Raw genomic sequence first — 24,052 nt, forward strand, 5'->3', positions numbered from 1 at the left:
GGTAAGGAAATGTTTGTTTTGCTGCCCGAGACTCTACGTAGTCTTACTAGCATTTTCCTCCTTTAGAAGCCTCCTTATGAGTTTCCTTTTCTTTTCTTTTTTCGTCCATACCTAATTTAGCTTGAAACTGAGCTTATATAGACCCAGACTTACTCCAACCACACATTGGAATTGGAGTGAAAGGTAATGCCTATCATCCATAGATTATAAGAATTTGCATGAATCATGCTCTCTGGATCCTTTACTTTATATAGGCACCTTTGTCACTATCACGTCATGAGGCCACACAAACACCTCCTCACTTATTTATTTGAACAAAGGATGTCTCACATCTCACGTTTTAATCACCACCACTACGGACACCCTCTAATTTTTAGGACCACTGTGTACGAGTGACTCATGACCACACATAGGTCTTTTAATTCAATCTCACTCACTACGTGCACATTAGCACCATAGACCGATCACTTGCCTGAGTATGCAAGTACCTTCACCAAATTTCACCAATCATGTGCGATACAAACGCACGTCACAACTGCATGTCGGTTGCACTATTGTCACCATATGCAGCATCCAGTTAAACATGTTTAGATAACAACTTGCCTACATTATTTTGTATTACCAGCCCTGAAGAGTCGTGTTGACTCAACCGTACACGACGAAACACGTGTCGGCGATTGATATTACTCTCAAAGTCTGGAGGAAATTAAACATCTTGCTGTGACAAGAAGATTTACACCAAAGAACCTGCTTCTGCGTTTCTTTCTTACTTATGGTCATTGTACCTTTTTTGATGTACTCACATGTAGTTGCGAGAGCTTACTTCTGTTAAATTTGCCTGGTCTCTTGACTTGTTTGGACGGTTAAGGGTGTTTTTCCGTCTGCTCTTTACGCACTACACAACAACACTTTTGCTCCTTACACACCTTGTAACGTTTTAACCCAGGCAGTGCGCCCCTACAGTCCTAATCTTCTAAAAACCCCTTTGCACAGTATTCCTGATCTGTCTTAGGACTGGGTGCCTCCACGTTACCTAAATTGTTTCATTGACTTTTACATAGCAGGTTTTTGTCCACTATAGAATGGACAGGGATAAAGCAGCAGCAGATCTCTTTGAAAATCTGGCCAAGGGCATGCCCACACACCAGGCATCGGCCGCAGCAGGTCCTGCACGAGTTGAGGGTCTTAGAGACAAATTCCTAAAATTGGAGAAACTTAAAAAACAGGAAAATTCCAGATGGTGGGATGGGGCCACTCTTAAGCACTATTTGAAACTCAGGATAGTTCCTAGGGGTTTACGGTCCCACATCTTCCCCACCTATGATGATCTCGACCGAGACCTCATGATCAAGTGGGAGGATTCACTAAATCAGAACTCTACCACACTTATGGACATCCTTATCGAAAGTGCTGACCGAAAGACCGTTAAATTACAGGCAGAAATCTCTATCACCGAACAAGAGATTAAAGATCTAAACAAACCCGAGGGCACTGTAAAGAATTACACCCTACTGGATGAAATTCTGCTCAAACACCAGACAGAAATTAAGAATAGAAAGGCACGCCAAATCAAGAGGGACGAGGCAGACTACAAAAATGGGAGAGTATACACCTTTGACCGCAAGTATGATTCGCTGATCCCCAGACCTAAAAATAGTTCCCAACCTGGGAGACCCGACACTTCCAATTCCGCTCACTCTAGTACCACCTCCCTGAGCTCTACTGGACTCAGTGACATTGAGAACGAAATTCTTGCTAACGCACAACCACATAATTCCACCTTTTTTTTAGAAGTGGAGCGGGTGAGGAAGGGCAACAGAACCCAACCTCCAAAGGCCGTAGTAGACCCAAACCCCATAGGGGCAAACGCGGCAACAAGCGAGGAATATCGCAGAAAACTGAGGTCAGGGACACAGAGGAATTAACAACACCGGTTGATAATGTCCAAGTTATCAATCTTTCCTCAATAACATTGACATCAGATTTGATTTCCCTACTCAGCAAAGGCCTTAACTTCAACCCATATGCCACAGGTGATTTGTGTCAGACTAAAATTGATCTTTTTAAGTTTACACGCAACCTGAAACTCAAAAAACATTTTGTGGGATCACAACAGATACAAAGACAACCAACTCTTGTTCCTAATGTATTTGACGATGTACCTTTGACTATTAAAGATGTACAAGCAACACACCTGCTTCTTTCTTTAACGGACAGGGAAGATAGTCCATTGGAAATGGAACAGTTACTGGAAGAACTTGATGTAGAAACTGACTATAGTATTACGAGTGGTTTGAAATGAAATCCAAGTGGATACCTACATTATCAGGTGGCAATAGCATTGATAACTTTCACAAACGTGTTCTGGAAGACCTGGATAGGACGAATACCAGAAATCTTGACATTAAGTTCAAATATAAAGATAATCTAACTAGAGGTGAACGCTCGGCACTTTCGACTCTCAGTAAGAACCCTAATATCACCATAAGGGAGGCTGACAAAGGGGGTAATGTAGTGGTCATGGATCTTGTAGACTACAACAATGAGATCCTTGGCCAATTGAGCGATTGCTCATGTTATGAATCACTCAACTACAACCCCACAGGTCCATTAACCAGGTTAATAAATGAACAACTGTTACACTGGAAACAATCAGGTCTTTTAGATGACAACGAATATCTATATCTCAAGGTCCTTAAACCCACACATCCATGGCTTTACACCCTACCCAAAGTCCACAAGGACAAACCATTCCCACCTGGCAGACCAATTGTGTCGGGGATTGGGGGTCCCACTGAAAGAGTCGCAGAATATGTGGACCTCTTTTTGGGACCGTTAGTGAGAAACCTTCCTTCATACATACAAGACTCAAAACATATATTGAACATCATGGCAGATATTGATTGGCAGAAAGACACCATACTAGTCACCATGGACGTAGTGTCCCTCTACACCAGCATTAACTTAGACCTAGGAATTGAAGCTATTACCAAGGTTCTTTCCAATAGACCGGCTTCACTATGGGCACATACCAACATGATAATTCAAATGATGAAGATCATCTTGGAGAATAACTTCTTCATGTTTGATCGTAAGTGGTACAGACAGAAGAAAGGAGTAGCAATGGGCTCCAAATTTTCACCCTCCTTTGCAAATCTTTTTATGGGAGCATTGGAGGCTGACCTTATCTGGGGCACCAAAGGAACACAATACACTGACTCCATAGTCTTTTGGGGCCGCTACATAGATGACTGCTTTCTCCTGTGGTCCGGAACTGAGGAACTTCTTCATTCCTTTTTTGAACACCTTAACACCAACACTTGGGAAATCAGTTTCACCATGCAGCATAGCTTGACCAACATTGAGTTTTTAGACCTGGAATTCTATGTCAAAAACAATCATTTACACTCGAAACTTTTCAGAAAACCCACCGCATGCAATTCTGTACTACATGCTTCAAGTTTTCATCCTGAACATCAGATACGATCAATCCCCTATGGGGAATTTCTTAGGGCCAAACGGAACTGTAGTGAAGCTTGTGAACTTGACAATTGTATCACAAATATGAAGAACAGGTTTCAGAATAGAGGGTATTCTACAACTTCCCTCAAGCGAGCTGAGTCGAAAACAAAAGCCATCACAAGACCTGATTGTCTGAAAACACGTACTGAAATGAAATCCCCTGACCAACACGTCAGATTCATAACTGAATTCAATGCCTTGAACCAACTCACTAAGAAGAGTATGAATAGACATTGGAAGCTTCTATTAGAGGACCCCACACTGAAAGAATTCATTCCAGAGAGACCTTCCATCACCTACAGGAAAGGTTTTACTTTGAGAAATAAACTGAGCCCTACCGTTCCCCCTGATACCACAGCACAGAACTGGCTATCCACACGGGGCCTTGGTTTCCACAAATGTGGATTCTGTTCTATGTGTATATGGGGCAAACACGGCACAAAAAACTTTGCAGGTCATGATGAAACGGTCTATCAGATCAAACACAACATTACTTGTCTTAGCAAGTTTGTAGTGTACATTATCGAATGCAAATGTGGCAAGATATATGTAGGGAGTACCATCAGAGCTCTCAAAGAGAGAATAGCTGAACATATGAGAGCTATACAAAGGAGGGACCCCAGATACCCGGTAGCCCTTCATGTCGCAGAGTGTCAACCCAACGAGGACGACATTAAAGTACGTGTTTTTGGGATCGATTTGATTCCCCTCAATATTAGAGGGGGCAACCGTGAACTGATGCTCAGACGTAGAGAGGCAACATGGATTATGCGCTTACGCAGCGTAGAACATGGGCTGAACTACGATTCAGAGCTCCAATATTTCCTTGGAGATTAGAATCTCACCGGGGGGATCCTTGGTGCACACTAACTGTATTTTTGTACAACAATTCTGAACGTTAGGATGATGATAGCAGATGATAATATGAGGGATTTCCTCTCTCTAGGAGTTAAATGTATTCTACTTCTGTGTTTCAGTATAGCATAACAACTATGTTTATTATACCATACCATAGGGCGAAATGTTTCTGTTACAAAGTCTGTTAGTACAGACAAATGTCTATGATTGGCAACTTTTATGTTTACTTAAATTTTCAGAATCGTACTTTTGTATTGGAAGACTTTGTTCAAATATTTGTATAGACTTTCAAATTTACGGGGGTATGATATATCCCCCTCTTTTTGACTCACAATTTCTCACAACTCTTCACACTCTCTTTTGGTTATGCACTTTATATACTGTTTCAAGAAATGGCTTGGCCCCGCATGCGCAGCGTCACAGTTTTCTTTCCTCCTCGTTTTTGTAGGATGTTATGTCCACATAACAACTGATATAGGGATTTGATGGTTGTTCCCTTTATCGAGTTTATAATTCTATTCCTACACATGAATAAGAGGTAATGATTTTATTAGCAAGCAGCGGGATGCTGTAATTCACTAACACTTTAGTGAAGTACATTTGCTCCTCTTTCTCACTCCATAGTTAGGCTTTCAACAATAGGACAAGGACTTTCATTTTAATAAAGTTAGACACAGATGTCTTCTTTTTTTCATATTATTTCCCTCTTAGTAATGGCGCTGACAAACGCATCACAATGGAGTGCGTCGTTCATTTCCACCATTCCTATGTAATCCCTCCTCTCCCGGGGTCACGTGTTCGTACACGAGAGACGACCGCCGGGAACCAACAGAGGAGGGATTGCCTGCAGCGGGTGAGTGCGATTTTCTCTACCGCCGTGCGGTACACCACGGACCCGCGTCTTAATTAGTAAGCGTCGGGTGCATAGTGCTGTAATCGCATGTCCATTGGACATTTATCTCACCATGATCGTATTTTTACTTGCCAGAACACCACCGCAGAGGATACGTACTCGTTTCCTCATTTGGCGCCACAAAAGAAATCCCCTACCGGCTCCCCGCCTTAAAGCATAGCGAGACACAGGTAACCTTCTGCACTATTAAACTTTTAAACTTTTATCTTTCAAGAGCTACTGGGCAAGCATTTTTCTAGAGTTCTACAACCAGCAAATGTTATCTAAAGTAACAGACTAGCGCCATATAACAGAATCTCTCTTTTTTTTATATAGCGCTATACTTTCATATCAAAATTACCAGTGGGATACGAATTTTCTATCCATATACTGCTACCGACTACTTTCCTAATCAGCATCATCTGTTTCACAAACTAAAAGAATACCCATTGGTAAGGAAATGTTTGTTTTGCTGCCCGAGACTCTACGTAGTCTTACTAGCATTTTCCTCCTTTAGAAGCCTCCTTATGAGTTTCCTTTTCTTTTCTTTTTTCGTCCATACCTAATTTAGCTTGAAACTGAGCTTATATAGACCCAGACTTACTCCAACCACACATTGGAATTGGAGTGAAAGGTAATGCCTATCATCCATAGATTATAAGAATTTGCATGAATCATGCTCTCTGGATCCTTTACTTTATATAGGCACCTTTGTCACTATCACGTCATGAGGCCACACAAACACCTCCTCACTTATTTATTTGAACAAAGGTTGTCTCACATCTCACGTTTTAATCACCACCACTACGGACACCCTCTAATTTTTAGGACCACTGTGTACGAGTGACTCATGACCACACATAGGTCTTTTAATTCAATCTCACTCACTACGTGCACATTAGCACCATAGACCGATCACTTGCCTGAGTATGCAAGTACCTTCACCAAATTTCACCAATCATGTGCGATACAAACGCACGTCACAACTGCATGTCGGTTGCACTATTGTCACCATATGCAGCATCCAGTTAAACATGTTTAGATAACAACTTGCCTACATTATTTTGTATTACCAGCCCTGAAGAGTCGTGTTGACTCAACCGTACACGACGAAACACGTGTCGGCGATTGATATTACTCTCAAAGTCTGGAGGAAATTAAACATCTTGCTGTGACAAGAAGATTTACACCAAAGAACCTGCTTCTGCGTTTCTTTCTTACTTATGGTCATTGTACCTTTTTTGATGTACTCACATGTAGTTGCGAGAGCTTACTTCTGTTAAATTTGCCTGGTCTCTTGACTTGTTTGGACGGTTAAGGGTGTTTTTCCGTCTGCTCTTTACGCACTACACAACAACACTTTTGCTCCTTACACACCTTGTAACGTTTTAACCCAGGCAGTGCGCCCCTACAGTCCTAATCTTCTAAAAACCCCTTTGCACAGTATTCCTGATCTGTCTTAGGACTGGGTGCCTCCACGTTACCTAAATTGTTTCATTGACTTTTACATAGCAGGTTTTTGTCCACTATAGAATGGACAGGGATAAAGCAGCAGCAGATCTCTTTGAAAATCTGGCCAAGGGCATGCCCACACACCAGGCATCGGCCGCAGCAGGTCCTGCACGAGTTGAGGGTCTTAGAGACAAATTCCTAAAATTGGAGAAACTTAAAAAACAGGAAAATTCCAGATGGTGGGATGGGGCCACTCTTAAGCACTATTTGAAACTCAGGATAGTTCCTAGGGGTTTACGGTCCCACATCTTCCCCACCTATGATGATCTCGACCGAGACCTCATGGTCAAGTGGGAGGATTCACTAAATCAGAACTCTACCACACTTATGGACATCCTTATCGAAAGTGCTGACCGAAAGACCGTTAAATTACAGGCAGAAATCTCTATCATCGAACAAGAGATTAAAGATCTAAACAAACCCGAGGCCACTGTAAAGAATTACACCCTACTGGATGAAATTCTGCTCAAACACCAGACAGAAATTAAGAATAGAAAGGCACGCCAAATCAAGAGGGACGAGGCAGACTACAAAAATGGGAGAGTATACACCTTTGACCGCAAATATGATTCGCTGATCCCCAGACCTAAAAATAGTTCCCAACCTGGGAGACCCGACACTTCCAATTCCGCTCACTCTAGTACCACCTCCCTGAGCTCTACTGGACTCAGTGACATTGAGAACGAAATTCTTGCTAACGCACAACCACATAATTCCACCTTTTTTTAGAAGTGGAGCGGGTGAGGAAGGGCAACAGAACCCAACCTCCAAAGGCCGTAGTAGACCCAAACCCCATAGGGGCAAACGCGGCAACAAGCGAGGAATATCGCAGAAAACTGAGGTCAGGGACACAGAGGAATTAACAACACCGGTTGATAATGTCCAAGTTATCAATCTTTCCTCAATAACATTGACATCAGATATGATTTCCCTACTCAGCAAAGGCCTTAACTTCAACCCATATGCCACAGGTGATTTGTGTCAGACTAAAATTGATCTTTTTAAGTTTACACGCAACCTGAAACTCAAAAAACATTTTGTGGGATCACAACAGATACAAAGACAACCAACTCTTGTTCCTAATGTATTTGACGATGTACCTTTGACTATTAAAGATGTACAAGCAACACACCTGCTTCTTTCTTTAACGGACAGGGAAGATAGTCCATTGGAAATGGAACAGTTACTGGAAGAACTTGATGTAGAAACTGACTATAGTATTACGAGTGGTTTGAAATGCAAATCCAAGTGGATACCTACATTATCAGGAGGCAATAGCATTGATAACTTTCACAAACGTGTTCTGGAAGACCTGGATAGGACGAATACCAGAAATCTTGACATTAAGTTCAAATATAAAGATAATCTAACTAGAGGTGAACGCTCGGCACTTTCGACTCTCAGTAAGAACCCTAATATCACCAAAAGGGAGGCTGACAAAGGGGGTAATGTAGTGGTCATGGATTTTGTAGACTACAACAATGAGATCCTTGGCCAATTGAGCGATTGCTCATGTTATGAATCACTCAACTACAACCCCACAGGTCCATTAACCAGGTTAATAAATGAACAACTGTTACACTGGAAACAATCAGGTCTTTTAGATGACAACGAATATCTATATCTCAAGGTCCTTAAACCCACACATCCATGGCTTTACACCCTACCCAAAGTCCACAAGGACAAACCATTCCCACCTGGCAGACCAATTGTGTCGGGGATTGGGGGTCCCACTGAAAGAGTCGCAGAATATGTGGACCTCTTTTTGGGACCGTTAGTGAGAAACCTTCCTTCATACATACAAGACTCAAAACATATATTGAACATCATGGCAGATATTGATTGGCAGAAAGACACCATACTAGTCACCATGGACGTAGTGTCCCTCTACACCAGCATTAACTTAGACCTAGGAATTGAAGCTATTACCAAGGTTCTTTCCAATAGACCGGCTTCACTATGGGCACATACCAACATGATAATTCAAATGATGAAGATCATCTTGGAGAATAACTTCTTCATGTTTGATCGTAAGTGGTACAGACAGAAGAAAGGAGTAGCAATGGGCTCCAAATTTTCACCCTCCTTTGCAAATCTTTTTATGGGAGCATTGGAGGCTGACCTTATCTGGGGCACCAAAGGAACACAATACACTGACTCCATAGTCTTTTGGGGCCGCTACATAGATGACTGCTTTCTCCTGTGGTCCGGAACTGAGGAACTTCTTCATTCCTTTTTTGAACACCTTAACACCAACACTTGGGAAATCAGTTTCACCATGCAGCATAGCTTGACCAACATTGAGTTTTTAGACCTGGAATTCTATGTCAAAAACAATCATTTACACTCGAAACTTTTCAGAAAACCCACCGCATGCAATTCTGTACTACATGCTTCAAGTTTTCATCCTGAACATCAGATACGATCAATCCCCTATGGGGAATTTCTTAGGGCCAAACGGAACTGTAGTGAAGCTTGTGAACTTGACAATTGTATCACAAATATGAAGAACAGGTTTCAGAATAGAGGGTATTCTACAACTTCCCTCAAGCGAGCTGAGTCGAAAACAAAAGCCATCACAAGACCTGATTGTCTGAAAACACGTACTGAAATGAAATCCCCTGACCAACACGTCAGATTCATAACTGAATTCAATGCCTTGAACCAACTCACTAAGAAGAGTATGAATAGACATTGGAAGCTTCTATTAGAGGACCCCACACTGAAAGAATTCATTCCAGAGAGACCTTCCATCACCTACAGGAAAGGTTTTACTTTGAGAAATAAACTGAGCCCTACCGTTCCCCCTGATACCACAGCACAGAACTGGCTATCCACACGGGGCCTTGGTTTCCACAAATGTGGATTCTGTTCTATGTGTATATGGGGCAAACACGGCACAAAAAACTTTGCAGGTCATGATGAAACGGTCTATCAGATCAAACACAACATTACTTGTCTTAGCAAGTTTGTAGTGTACATTATCGAATGCAAATGTGGCAAGATATATGTAGGGAGTACCATCAGAGCTCTCAAAGAGAGAATAGCTGAACATATGAGAGCTATACAAAGGAGGGACCCCAGATACCCGGTAGCCCTTCATGTCGCAGAGTGTCAACCCAACGAGGACGACATTAAAGTACGTGTTTTTGGGATCGATTTGATTCCCCTCAATATTAGAGGGGGCAACCGTGAACTGATGCTCAGACGTAGAGAGGCAACATGGATTATGCGCTTACGCAGCGTAGAACATGGGCTGAACTACGATTCAGAGCTCCAATATTTCCTTGGAGATTAGAATCTCACCGGGGGGATCCTTGGTGCACACTAACTGTATTTTTGTACAACAATTCTGAACGTTAGGATGATGATAGCAGATGATAATATGAGGGATTTCCTCTCTCTAGGAGTTAAATGTATTCTACTTCTGTGTTTCAGTATAGCATAACAACTATGTTTATTATACCATACCATAGGGCGAAATGTTTCTGTTACAAAGTCTGTTAGTACAGACAAATGTCTATGATTGGCAACTTTTATGTTTACTTAAATTTTCAGAATCGTACTTTTGTATTGGAAGACTTTGTTCAAATATTTGTATAGACTTTCAAATTTACGGGGGTATGATATATCCCCCTCTTTTTGACTCACAATTTCTCACAACTCTTCACACTCTCTTTTGGTTATGCACTTTATATACTGTTTCAAGAAATGGCTTGGCCCCGCATGCTCAGCGTCACAGTTTTCTTTCCTCCTCGTTTTTGTAGGATGTTATGTCCACATAACAACTGATATAGGGATTTGATGGTTGTTCCCTTTATCGAGCTTATAATTCTATTCCTACACATGAATAAGAGGTAATGATTTTATTAGCAAGCAGCGGGATGCTGTAATTCACTAACACTTTAGTGAAGTACATTTGCTCCTCTTTCTCACTCCATAGTTAGGCTTTCAACAATAGGACAAGGACTTTCATTTTAATAAAGTTAGACACAGATGTCTTCCTTTTTTCATATTATTTCCCTCTTAGTAATGGCGCTGACAAACGCATCACAATGGAGTGCGTCGTTCATTTCCACCATTCCTATGTAATCCCTCCTCTCCCGGGGTCACGTGTTCGTACACGAGAGACGACCGCCGGGAACCAACAGAGGAGGGATTGCCTGCAGCGGGTGAGTGCGATTTTCTCTACCGCTGTGCGGTACACCACGGACCCGCGTCTTAATTAGTAAGCGTCAGGTGCATAGTGCTGTAATCGCATGTCCATTGGACATTTATCTCACCATGATCGTATTTTTACTTGCCAGAACACCACCGCAGAGGATACGTACTCGTTTCCTCATTTGGCGCCACAAAAGAAATCCCCTCCCGGCTCCCCGCCTTAAAGCATAGCGAGACACAGGTAACCTTCCGCACTATTAAACTTTTAAACTTTTATCTTTCAAGAGCTACTGGGCAAGCATTTTTCTAGAGTTCTACAACCAGCAAATGTTATCTAAAGTAACAGACTAGCGCCATATAACAGAAGCTCATGATTCCCTTATCTCTCTTTTTTTTATATAGCGCTATACTTTCATATCAAAATTACCAGTGGGATACGAATTTTCTATCCATATACTGCTACCGACTACTTTCCTAATCAGCATCATCTGTTTCACAAACTAAAAGAATACCCATTGGTAAGGAAATGTTTGTTTTGCTGCCCGAGACTCTACGTAGTCTTACTAGCATTTTCCTCCTTTAGAAGCCTCCTTATGAGTTTCCTTTTCTTTTCTTTTTTCGTCCATACCTAATTTAGCTTGAAACTGAGCTTATATAGACCCAGACTTACTCCAACCACACATTGGAATTGGAGTGAAAGGTAATGCCTATCATCCATAGATTATAAGAATTTGCATGAATCATGCTCTCTGGATCCTTTACTTTATATAGGCACCTTTGTCACTATCACGTCATGAGGCCACACAAACACCTCCTCACTTATTTATTTGAACAAAGGATGTCTCACATCTCACGTTTTAATCACCACCACTACGGACACCCTCTAATTTTTAGGACCACTGTGTACGAGTGACTCATGACCACACATAGGTCTTTTAATTCAATCTCACTCATACGTGCACATTAGCACCATAGACCGATCACTTGCCTGAGTATGCAAGTACCTTCACCAAATTTCACCAATCATGTGCGATACAAACGCACGTCACAACTGCATGTCGGTTGCACTATTGTCACCATATGCAGCATCCAGTTAAACATGTTTAGATAACAACTTGCCTACATTATTTTGTATTACCAGCCCTGAAGAGTCGTGTTGACTCAACCGTACACGACGAAACACGTGTCGGCGATTGATATTACTCTCAAAGTCTGGAGGAAATTAAACATCTTGCTGTGACAAGAAGATTTACACCAAAGAACCTGCTTCTGCGTTTCTTTCTTACTTATGGTCATTGTACCTTTTTTGATGTACTCACATGTAGTTGCGAGAGCTTACTTCTGTTAAATTTGCCTGGTCTCTTGACTTGTTTGGACGGTTAAGGGTGTTTTTCCGTCTGCTCTTTACGCACTACACAACAACACTTTTGCTCCTTACACACCTTGTAACGTTTTAACCCAGGCAGTGCGCCCCTACAGTCCTAATCTTCTAAAAACCCCTTTGCACAGTATTCCAGCAGGCAGGGATGCCTCTATCTTCATTATTGTTTGCTTTGTACCTAGATCCATATATCCAGGCTCTCAAACTATCTTCCGTTATTCCACCCCTGCAGTTGCATACATTGGAAGCTGAGCTTTTGGTAGAAGCAGCCGATATCACCATTCTCACGTCTTCCCCCGCCAGCATTTTGGGAAAGTGGGATAGACTGCACATTTGTTTAATAGGTAGTGTCAATATAATTAAGATGATCATCCTACCACTGTATATTTACCTATTTAGGTCTAGTCCACTGTATGTCTGCAAGAGGTCTTTAAAAGAATCAGAAATTGCTGGCAGAAACTTTTTTTGGCAATACAAGAAACCCAGATGTGCCATAAGATACATACAGCTACAGCGTAATGATAGTGGGTTTGCAATTCCAGTATTAGGGATCTATTTCTTAGCAGCTTTTACATTTACACAGTTTGAGGCAACCAGGACAGGCACCTGGGAACTTGCCAGATTATTTCCTGAGTATCTGACATCATCTCAACAGGTAATACCCCACAAAGGTCTTGTTGATATGACTTACATCAAGGACAACCAAACAATCCATCAAGGATTTGTAAAGCATAGCAAATCACCTGTGAGGCCCTGCAGTTGCTAACTGCTTTGTGGTGATCTGTTCATTTGAATAGCCAGGTCTTGATTCCTTTCCTGACTTATTGGAGTGATGAGGCAGTCCTGAGGAGCAGGGGAAGGTTGTTCCACACTTTGGCCACCAGGTGTGAGAAGGAGCGTCCTCTGCTGTTGCCTCAGCGGATCTGGGGGGTGTCTGCGAGGAAGAGGGAGGCAGATCATAGGGTTCTGGTTGGTTGGTGAAAGGTCATGTGTTTGTTGATGTATGCTGGTCCTTCATTGTGCAGGGCTTTGAATGCATGGGTCAACATCTTGAACAGGCTTCTCTTCTGGATCCGGAGCCAGTGTCCTTTTTTGAGGTGGAGCTTGATGTGGGTTTATATGGGGAGGTCGAGGATGAGTCTGGCAACTTAGTTTTGTATTGTCTGTAGTCTCTTCAGGAGGTGTGCAGTCATTTCTACATAGAGTATATTCCTGTAGTCCAGGCTGCTGTTGACGAGGGCCTGCATGATGATCCTTCTGGTGTTGATTGGGAACCACCAGGTGATTTCGCAGAGCATGCATAGGGTGTGGGAGGAGGCAGATGGTCTGCATTTCTCTGTTTGCCTCAGAAAGATTCTCTGGGTTGGTCCGGTAAGGTACAAGGCGATCCATTTGAGGACATCCCCCTGGATTCTGATGTGGTGGAGCCTGTGGATTAAGATGTGATTGGAGATGGTTTAGAAGGCAGCTGACAGGTCCAGGAGGATGAGGGCTGACATTTTAACATGGTCCAGCAGGGCCCTGATATTATTGGTGGCTGTAATCTGGGTTGTGTTCCAGGTGTTCAGGGAGTTGCTGGTTGATTGCCTTCTCGAGAACCTTCGCTGGGAAGGGAAGCAGGGAGTTGAGCCGGGAGTTCTTCAGTTCTGCTGGGTTGGCAGATGTTTTCTTTAGACAGGGCCTCACTTCTGTGTGTTTCCAGTCCTCAGGACAGGAGACGGAGGTGATGGAAGTGTTCAAGAATTTGTTGAGCTCTTCGCCAATTGTCTTGCTCCAAAGGTTGAAGATGTAGTGGGCACAGGGCCCGTGGCTGCTCCTCAGTGCACGGAGTTCATGATGGAGATTGTGGCTTGAGTTGTGAGAGGGTCCCAATGGGGGAGCAGGTGTTCGGGGTGTGTGATCGTGGGTGTGAGCAGGCTGATGCTCTCAGTGACAGAGGTTGGGGGTTTGAAGTTTTTGTAGATGACTCAGAGCTTGTTGTGAAAGAAGTCTGCCAGGGTGTCACACAGTTCTTAAGAGGGGGTGATGTCATTCCCGGTGGGTGCGGGGATGGAGAACTTCCTCACGATGGTGTAGAGCTCCTTGCTGTGGTTTATACTGGCTTCTATGTGGTCTACTAGGGTGTTCTTCTTTGTTTCCTTCAGGAGGTGGTGTTACTGGATAAGTGATGTCCTAAAGGTGGAATGGTCTCCTGTCTCTTTGCTGGTGCACCACTTCCTTTCGAGTTGCAGGCTAATGCGTTTGGTGGATTTCAGCTCCGCTGTGAACTAGCTGGCTCTTTTGCTGGTCCTTTGGATTTGGCTGGCTTGGCGGGGGTCTTTTGTGTTGGTGCATTCTGTGATCCACTGGGAGAAGTTCTTTGCAGCCTGTTCTGGGTTGGATGTTGTTTCTGGGAGGTGGGAGTTGAGAGCATTGACCAACTGGTCTTCTAATATCTTTTTCTAAATTCTGCCCATGGAGCTGCGAGGCATGGTGCCAGTGTTGATAGGTCCTGAAATGGTGAAGTGGCTGCTGTATGTTGGGATTCAGGGGGGGCGGGTGCCTTCTGTCTAGTTCCCCGTCCTCCGGTTTCTTCCGCGTACCAAGTGCATGCATGAATTCATGGACGCTCCCTTGGGCTCGCTTTAAATGGGCCTGCCCCCAGGAAACCAGTGCTTGGTTTCTATGATGGTCCCTTGCCTTGGGATTTCCTGTTCCTGTTTCCTTACCTTGTTCTTTCTTCAGTGAGGTCTACGGCTGTTGGCTTCTGGTGGGCTGTTTGCTGACATCCCCTCCTTCCCTCTTTTATTTTTTGTTCTCCTGGGCTTTTGGCTTTTCAGAACATTCAGTTGGGACCTTCTTTGATAACGGGTAACGCCAGGGGACACGCGGCTGCCTTTTCCATCAAGAGCTTGGCGTCTCGACTTCCTGGTCTTTGGCAGACCAACCGCCTTGTTGTGTTCCTCTTGGGCGGTTTCACGAAGGGGCTGAATAACGGCCGTTTTTTGTGCTACCTTCGTGTTTTTAGATTACAGGGTTTTTTTGGGTGTTTTCCTAGTCTTGTTGACACATTTTTTTCCCCTTCCTTATCCTATTTCTTTCTTTCTCTTGTTTATGCCACCCCCTTTGTTACTCTCGGTGTTTTCCGAGGGGGCGTGGTTGGTCTGGGTTGCCAAGTGGAGCTACTATTGAGAAAAAACAAACGTTTGTTCCCTGGCTTGTTTGAGCTACTCCAGAGCAGTGACTGGGGTGAGCTGGGAAGTTGGTGGGTTCTTGTGTGTACTTAATACGTATTGGACGGGTCAGGTGTGTCTAATCTTGTTCCCCTTTTGTTTTCAAGGTCTCGGCTGGGGTCAAGTAGTCCACTACCGGGGGATCCGAGGAGACACGCTGCATTTCCCAAGACCTTGTGTTTCCCTGTTTTGTTTACCCACCCTCTCCCTGCGTCGTGGTTTCCATCACCTGGAGTAATACTTGTGGGCGTTGGGGAGCTACGGCGGGGGTAGGGGATTGGGACCTTCTCCACTCCTGCGGTGTTTGGCTGGTTGGCAGGTGGAACAGAAAACCAAGCCCACGAATGTACACACTGCCCGAGTGAAGAATGGTCGAAGAGGCAGGAGGAGGGTCTCCTTCTGTGCAGGACCTGATGCAGGCCTTCGCTATTTTGCAGGTTGAGGTACAGTCCCTTAGACAGGAAAACCATGGGTTACGGGTGGCTTTGAGTAGTGTTAGCGTTAAGGAGAACACTTGGGGGAAAGGGAGGGATCCCTCGGTCAAACTCAAGTCCCCGGTGCTACAGCCTGCTACCTTTCAGTATGAGCGGGGTGTGGGTCAGAGTGGGCCTCCTTTGTCTGTTACCGTTAACACTCCTGTGCCGGTGCCACTAGCAGCTCCTGAGAGGTTTTCCGGGGACAGCAGTAGATACGCCATTTTTATGAATCAGTGTCATCTGCACTTTATGTGTCGGCCAGCTGCTTTTCCCGATGACACGTCGAAAGTCGCTTTTGTGATCTTGTATCTCTCGGGTACTGCAGCCAGTTGGGCGGTCCCCTTAGTTGAAGGAAATGACACTGTATTGAGTAGCTTTCCAGCATTTAAGATCCAGATGCACAGTCTGATTGCTAAGCATGCGTTTATGCAAGCAAGTGATGCAGAGTTATTAAAACTAAGGCAGGGAAAGCAGGATCTCCTTGTGTATGTGGCCACCTTTAACCGCTTAGTAGCGGAAACCCAATGGCCTCTTGCCATAAGAACGTCTTTGTTCTATCAGGGTCTGTGAGAGGAACTAAAAGATATAGTCTTTCAGGTGGTGGACCCCCTGAGGAATGTGTTGAGTTCATCGATTTGGTTGTGAAGCTCAACCATAGGTTGTCCGAGAGGAAGGGGGAAAGGACCAGGTTTTATCCTTCATGTGTAAATGTGCCCAAAAGAGAGATGCCTGAGGTTGGGGATTCAAAGTCGGATCCAGAACCGATGCAACTAGGTGGGGTGCGAGGTCCCTTAACTAAGGAGGAAAAGGAGCAGAGACGGCTGCTGCAATTGTGTTTATATTGTGGGCGGAGCGGACATTATGCCCGAGAGTGTCCGGTGAAGCCGTCTCGGTTGAATATGAACAAGTCTGTGGCTTTTGTTGGAGGGGGGTGTGAGAGGCCTTCTGTTCTAGAGTAGCAGCAATACTTATGATGTACAAGGGGCAGTTCAGAGGGTCCCACGCCATTTCACTGTGTCAGCCTGCTTTGCGTTTTCGTCTAGCAGTAGAGCCACTCTATCGGTGTTATTAGACTGCTGGGCCACAGGGAACTTCATGGATATTAGATTGGCCGAGAAGTTGATGGTTCCGTGTGTTATGAAGAGACAACCCGAACCAGTGAGGGCTATCGACGGGACGGAACTGTCTTCCGGGTCAATCGTTCGGCAGACAGAACCTTTGTTGTTGACCTTCGATAACGGGCATTCCGAGACCGTTTGTTTCGATCTTATAGAAGCACCTGCGTTTGGAGTTGTTCTTGGGGTACCTTGGTTACAGGCCCATAATCCTAGGATTGATTGGGCACGGAGGCTGGTCACGCTAGATTCGGAATATTGCCTTTTGCACTGTTACTGTGAGGCGACCGAGTGGGTGTCTCCTTTGTCTTGTGCGGCGAGTGGTAATGTTCAGAATATTCTGCCTTCTTCCCTTGTTGCGTACAAGGATGTTTTCAATAAAGACCAAGCTTGTATCCTGCCTCCTCATAGGGCTTTTGATTGTGGCATCGATTTGGTACCGGGGGCTGTATTGCACAGTAGTAGGGTATATGCGCTGTCGGAACCGGAGGAGAAGCACTTACGGCAGTACTTGGACGAAATGTTGGGTTTTGGTTTCATTCGACCTTCTTCTTCGCCTGTTTCCTCCTCCATCTTTTTTATACCGAAAAAGGAGGGAGACCTCCGTGCGTGCGTGGATTACAGGGCGTTGAATAAGGTAACGATTAAAAACAAGTACCCACTGCCTCTCATACCGGTGTTGTTAGATCAGCTGTGACATGCCAGGGTTTTTACGAAGCTTGATTTGAGAGGTGCTTACCATCTCATTCGCGTCCGAGAGGGCGACGAATGGAAAACGGCGTTCCGCACTAAGTTTGGTTTATTTGAGTTCTGTGTTATGCCTTTTGGTTTATGTAATGCCCCTGCCGCTTTTCAGTTCTTTATTAATGAGGTTTTGCGTGAATTTTTGGATAGTAGTGTGATCGTTTACATTGACGATATTTTGTTTTTTTCCCAGTCCCCTGAGGAACATGATACTCATGTTTCTCAAGTTTTGTCTAAGTTGCAGGAACATCGTTTATTCGTTAAGTTGGACAAGTGCGCTTTTGGTGTGACACATGTGGAGTTTTTGGGTTTCTTGATTTCGGCGGATGGAATAAAGATGGACCCCCGGAAAATAGACGCCATTATCAACTGGCCTATCCCCGCGTGTGCCAAGGATATACAGGTCCTCCTTGGATTTGCCAACTTCTATAGGCGTTTTATCAGCCATTTCTCGGAAATAGTTTCACCTATGACATCTTTGTTGAAGAAGGGAGTGGCTTTTGTTTGGACCTCGGCAGCGCAGTCAGCGTTAGAACTATTGATTGGGCAATTTACATCTGCACCGGTGTTGATGCATCCTGATCCAGCCCTCCCGTTTTACGTGGAGGCAGATGCGTCTCAGTTGGCAGTAGGAGGTGTATTGTCCCAGCGCGACAGTGTAACAGGGTTTATGCATCCTATCGCGTTCTTCTCGAAGAAGTTGTTACCTGCGGAGCAGAATTACACTGTGGCAGAGAGGGAGTTATTGGCCATAAAGTTATCGTTTGAGGAATGGCGTCACTACCTCTGGGGGGCTCGGCACCCCATTACGATATATACCAATCATAAGAACTTGTAATTTTTTCGTTCTGCCAGAGCTTTGACACCAAGGCAGATGAGGTGGGTGTTGTTTTTTAACGAATACTATTTTACCATCACGTATAGGCCAGCAGCCCAACAGGGGAAATCTGATGCCTTGTCCCGCATTTATGTAAGTCCATCAGAGGGAGGGCGGGTTAGTGAGACCCAATTTATGATACCTAAAGAAAAGATTGTAGGATGTGGTTCCATGGACAAATTTTTGGTTAAAGTACAGGAAGAAGTGGGACGGTTGGATCTGTCTCCGTGGTTGTCTGAACCAGGGTTTACTCTAAAGAACGGGTTGTTGTACCAGGCAGACAAGCTGTTTGTGCCCCCTGAGTTGCGTACACTGGTTCTTACTTATTGTCATTCTTCGTCTCTGGTTGGGCATCCTGGGGTCAATAAGACCAAGGAGATGTGTTTGCGTTGGTTCTGGTGGAAGTCCTTAGCACATGACGTGCAGGTATTTGTGGCCTCATGTCCGGTGTGTGCTGTTAGTAAGTCCTCGCACATGTCCCCATCTGGGTTGTTGCATCCATTGCTAGTGCCTCCCTTCCCCTGGCATACTATCAGTATGGATTTTGTGACCGATTTACCACCTGACTCGGGGTTTACGACCATACTGGTAGTAGTGGATCTATTCACTAAGACGGCGCATTTTATTCCCTTGCTTAAGCTGCCTACGTCTAGGGAGTTGGCTGAAGTGTTCATTCCTCAAGTGTTAAGACTACATGTGGTGCCTTCTGCCATTGTATCGGATAGGGGGGCACAGTTTGTGTCTCACTTTTGGTCTGCCTTATGCCTGTCTCTGCAAATGGACGTAAGGCTGTCATCGGCCTACCATCCACAAAGCGACGGGCAAACGGAACGTACCAACCAAACCATGGAACAGTGCCTGCGATGTTTGTTAGCGTCGTTGACAGGCAGTTGGGTACGTGCTCTTCCTGTGGCTGAGTTTGCCTATAATAACAGTATGCACTCAGCCTTAGGTATGTCGCCGTTTTACTGTTCCATGGGGTTCCACCCTAAAACTATTCCCATTCAACCATCTGAGAGGGTGCCTGCTGTGGACACCCTCAGTAGGGAATTGATTACCATCTGGAAGAAGGCTCAACAGCAATTGCTAGCCTCTAAGACGAGCATGAAGGTACAGGCAGACAGGCATAGACGTCCAGCTCCCCTATATGCGGTGGGTGATAGGGTTTGGCTTGCAACGAAACATCTGAGATTGCCGGGACCGAGGAAATTACAGCCTCGGTTTGTGGGTCCCTTTGAGATCCAGAAGGTGGTGAATCCTGTTGCGATAAGGCTAACTCTACCGGATCACTATAGTATTCATCCGGTGTTTCATACATCCTTGTTGAAGCCGTATGTCACCACTACTCAGGACGTACCACCTCCTCCTCCTGTCTTGATTGATGATAACGAGGAGTAGGAGGTTAATGCAGTTCTGGACTCTAGGAGGAGAGGGGGAAGATTGTATTATCTTATAGATTGGAAGGGATATGCCCCGAGGATCGCTCCTGGGAACCGGCGAGTCAGGTGCATGCAGCCAGGTTGGTGCGTTTGTTCCATCGTCAACACCCTGGGAAGCCTAGGCCAGTGGGAAGGCTTTTGGGCGGGAGGGGGGTACTGTTGGTATTCAGGGGGGGGCGGGTGCCTTCTGTCTAGTTCCCGGTCCTCCGGTTTCTTCCACGTACCAAGTGCATGCATGAATTCATGGACGCGCCCTTGGGCTCGCTTTAAATGGGCTTGCCTCCAGGAAACCGGTGCTTGGTTTCTATGATGGTCCCTTGCCTTGGCATTTCCTGTTCCTGTTTCCTTACCTTGTTTTTTCTTCAGTGAGGTCTACGGCTGTTGGCCTCTGGTGGGCTGTTTGCTGACATCCCCTCCTTCCCTCTTTTATTTTTTGTTCTCCTGGGCTTTTGGCTTTTCAGAACATTCAGTTGGGACCTTCTTTGATAACGGGTAACGCCAGGGGACACGCGGCTGCATGTTCCATCAAGAACTTGGGGTTTCGACTTCCTGGTCTTTTGCAGACCAACCGCCTTGTTGTGTTCCTCTTGGGCGGTTTCACGAAGGGGCTGAATAACGGCCGTTTTTTGTGCTACCTTCGTGTTTTTAGTTTACAGGTTTTTTGGGGGTGTTTTCCTAGTCTTGTGGACACCTTTTTTCCCCTCCCTTATCCTATTTCTTTCTTTCTCTTGTTTATGCCACCCCCTTTGTTACTCTCGGTGTTTTCCGAGGGGGCGTGGTTGGTCTGGGTTGCCAAGTGGAGCTACTATTGAGAAAAAACAAACGTTTGTTCACTGGCTTGTTTGAGCTACTCCAGAGCAGTGACTGGGGTGAGCTGGGAAGTTGGTGGGTTCTTGTGTGTACTTAATACGTATTGGGCGGGTCAGGTGTGTCTAATCTTGTTCCCCTTTGGTTTTCAAGGTCTCGGCTGGGGTCAAGTAGTCCACTACCGGGGGATCCGAAGAGACACGCTGCATTTCCCAAGACCTTGTGTTTCCCTGTTTTGTTAACCCACCCTCTCCCTGCGTCGTGGTTTCCATCACCTGGAGTAATACTTGTGGGTGTTGGGGAGCCACGGCGGGGGTAGGGGATTGGGACCTTCTTCACTCCTGCGGTGTTTGGCTGGTTGGCAGGCGGAACACTGTAGTGGTTGGTCCATGTGAGCTGTGGTTAGATTTGACTGTCAATGGACATGAAAATGGGGTTGAGCGTGTGTTCTGCAATGTGGGTAGGGTCAGTGACAAGTTGCTTCAGGCCAATGTTGCTCATGCTTTCCGGAGGGCGGTTGTGTTGATGTCACTGGGGTAATCGAGGTGGAAGTTAAGGAGGATGTGGTGTATCCAATCAATTTCTGTCTGATTCTATTTCTTTTTTTAGGTTGAGCCTGGGCAGCGCATGCGCTTCTCTGCAAGCCATGATATATTGAGTTAGGGATTTGAATTTCCTCCCTCTCTCCACCCATATTTTTCATAGGCTTGTATCCTTGTCCTTTGTAAATGCTGGCTTCTGATTGCTTAATTGCCTTGTGAGTCCCTCCTTAGTACCACCTTGTCTTCATTTTAAACCTCCCATGGCAACTGGCCCTATTACTTCAGGTGAGACACAGTATGTTTATTTTTGTCTGAAAGCACTATTTTCTTTTTAAAGTTTCTGGTTCTGCAGGCACAATGTGCAGCGAACCATGAGCGCTTTCACTTTCAAAGCGGCCCCTCCCCACCCCCCTCCTTACATCAAGATTCCTCACCCAGAGCGCTGCTTCTCTAATTAAGAGAAATTTTAGTACAAGGATTAGATGGAAGTGTGGATGTATGAACAGCCCTCTTTATTGTGAAAACAGACACTCAAGGGGCAGAGGCAAGCGGGACAAAATACTGCGCTTTCACTTTCGGTTTGTCACCTTTTCAATTACACGGCCACTGAATGAAATGGTAACACTGTTATTAAAATATTTTCCCTGGGAAGGGTCATTTTAAAAATCTTTAAAATCTATAACCATTGCCAGGCATTTGGGGGGGAGAGGGGGCTGTCAAATCCATCCACCACCCTAAAATAAATGCTGTCTGCGCTGAAAGGGCAAGGATGCCCATCATCTGCACTGGCACACCTGTGCTGTCACAAAAATATGTTACATGACAAACATGAAGTGCAACCTACGTGTCTCATATGCACACCTAAAAAGGCACAACTGCACTCCTAACTCCCACGTGCCAGCGGACACATAACACACGTATAGATGCGCCATTTCAGGTTCACGTAGTAGCCTTTTCTTAACGCCACAACACCTTCACACTTGTGCAATTCTCCAGGCAGCCACCCAACCTTGCTCACTACATGTAGCTTTTCTTGTGGAAAACTGAGAAATACAAATAGTATGTACTGGCACCAGGTTCACCCCTGTGGTGAAAGTACATGAGGGTATTCAGCTGCACTTTACATAAGCTACGTAATAATAAACGGGGCACTACATACAGCCACAGAAAGTACAAAAATCCCAGCAACTGCGTCAAGTGCCATGTATATGCAAAAAGTGCACAACGTGAAGCCATTGTGTTCCATTCCCTCTGCAGTAAGTGTCATGGGAAAAGTGCACCTTGTATGTACTGTCTGCGGCCACGAAAGTGTAGTTGTCTTAAATATTGGTAGCCGCAGTCGCAAACCCTGTACACTACGTATTACTAACAAGTGCACTCCATGTGCACTGTCTGAGAGTACTAGAAGCCCACCAGCGTTATCCTAAGTACAGTGTATGTCATGACAGAAATGGGAGTCATTTCAAATCACAGGAAGTCCTTCAGCTGCATTCTATATGCACTATATGTATTTGAAAAAAGTATACTTCGTGTGTAATGCTGGCGGCCATAAAATATGGGGGCATAATATCAAGAAAAGGCGTTAAAATTATCGCCGCGTTAGCGGCAGAAAACTGCTGCTAAAGTGGCGATAATGGGCTTGATAATATGCCCTTGAGAATGCCCATAGAAGCCCATGTTCTGGTGTGAACACGGGCTTCTATTGGAATTCTCAAGGGCATATTATCAAGCCCATTATCTCCGTCCTTGATAATATACCCCTTACTCTTTTGAAGTAAAACCGAACCATTCCGCTGATTTTCATTTGTCACTTCATATGCACCGTAAACAGTTTCGCGTAAGTGCGCGTTATCTTTCAGCTGCATTCTATTTGCAATAGGAAAATACAAACAAGCTTCTGCAATGCAATAGGTCTCGCATTAGCGAGAGTTAAAGCTATTGGCATTGTAAATGACGATGCCTTTTATTTTATGTTTTAAAATCCAAAACATAAATTAAGGGCATTGTCATTTACATTGTCAATAGCTCAAACAGTTGTAAATGCAAGACCTATTGCATTGCAGATGCTTGTTTTTCTTGTATATGGATACATTAACTGTATTTGTTAACTTTCCCTACACTGGCATGATGGATTATGATAATGATTTTTTTCTTCTTATTTTGCTGCTTGGCACCTATAGTTTGATATTATGGTCTGTATCTCCTCAATAAAAAAAATCCTAGGAGCTTTACACCAGGGTAAATGGTTACTTAACTGTGCGGGATCTCATTCTTGCTCTCTCACATAGCTTTTGAAGGGGCAGATTTACAAGCCACTTGCGCCTCTTTTATACCACCGTTGCGTCACTTTTGTTACGCAGCGGCAGCGCAAAAGATGCGCCATGGTGCGGGGGATTTACAACGTGACGCATCTGGGACATGCGTCACGTTGTAAAGCCCTGTGCCATAAGGAGGCGTTCGGGCGCAGGGGGGGGCGTTCCTGCACCAGAACGCCTCCTAAAAGTGGCTGAGTGA

This window comes from Lissotriton vulgaris, unplaced genomic scaffold (assembly GCF_964263255.1).
Source record: "Lissotriton vulgaris unplaced genomic scaffold, aLisVul1.2 SCAFFOLD_634, whole genome shotgun sequence".
Lineage (NCBI taxonomy): Eukaryota > Metazoa > Chordata > Amphibia > Caudata > Salamandridae > Lissotriton > Lissotriton vulgaris.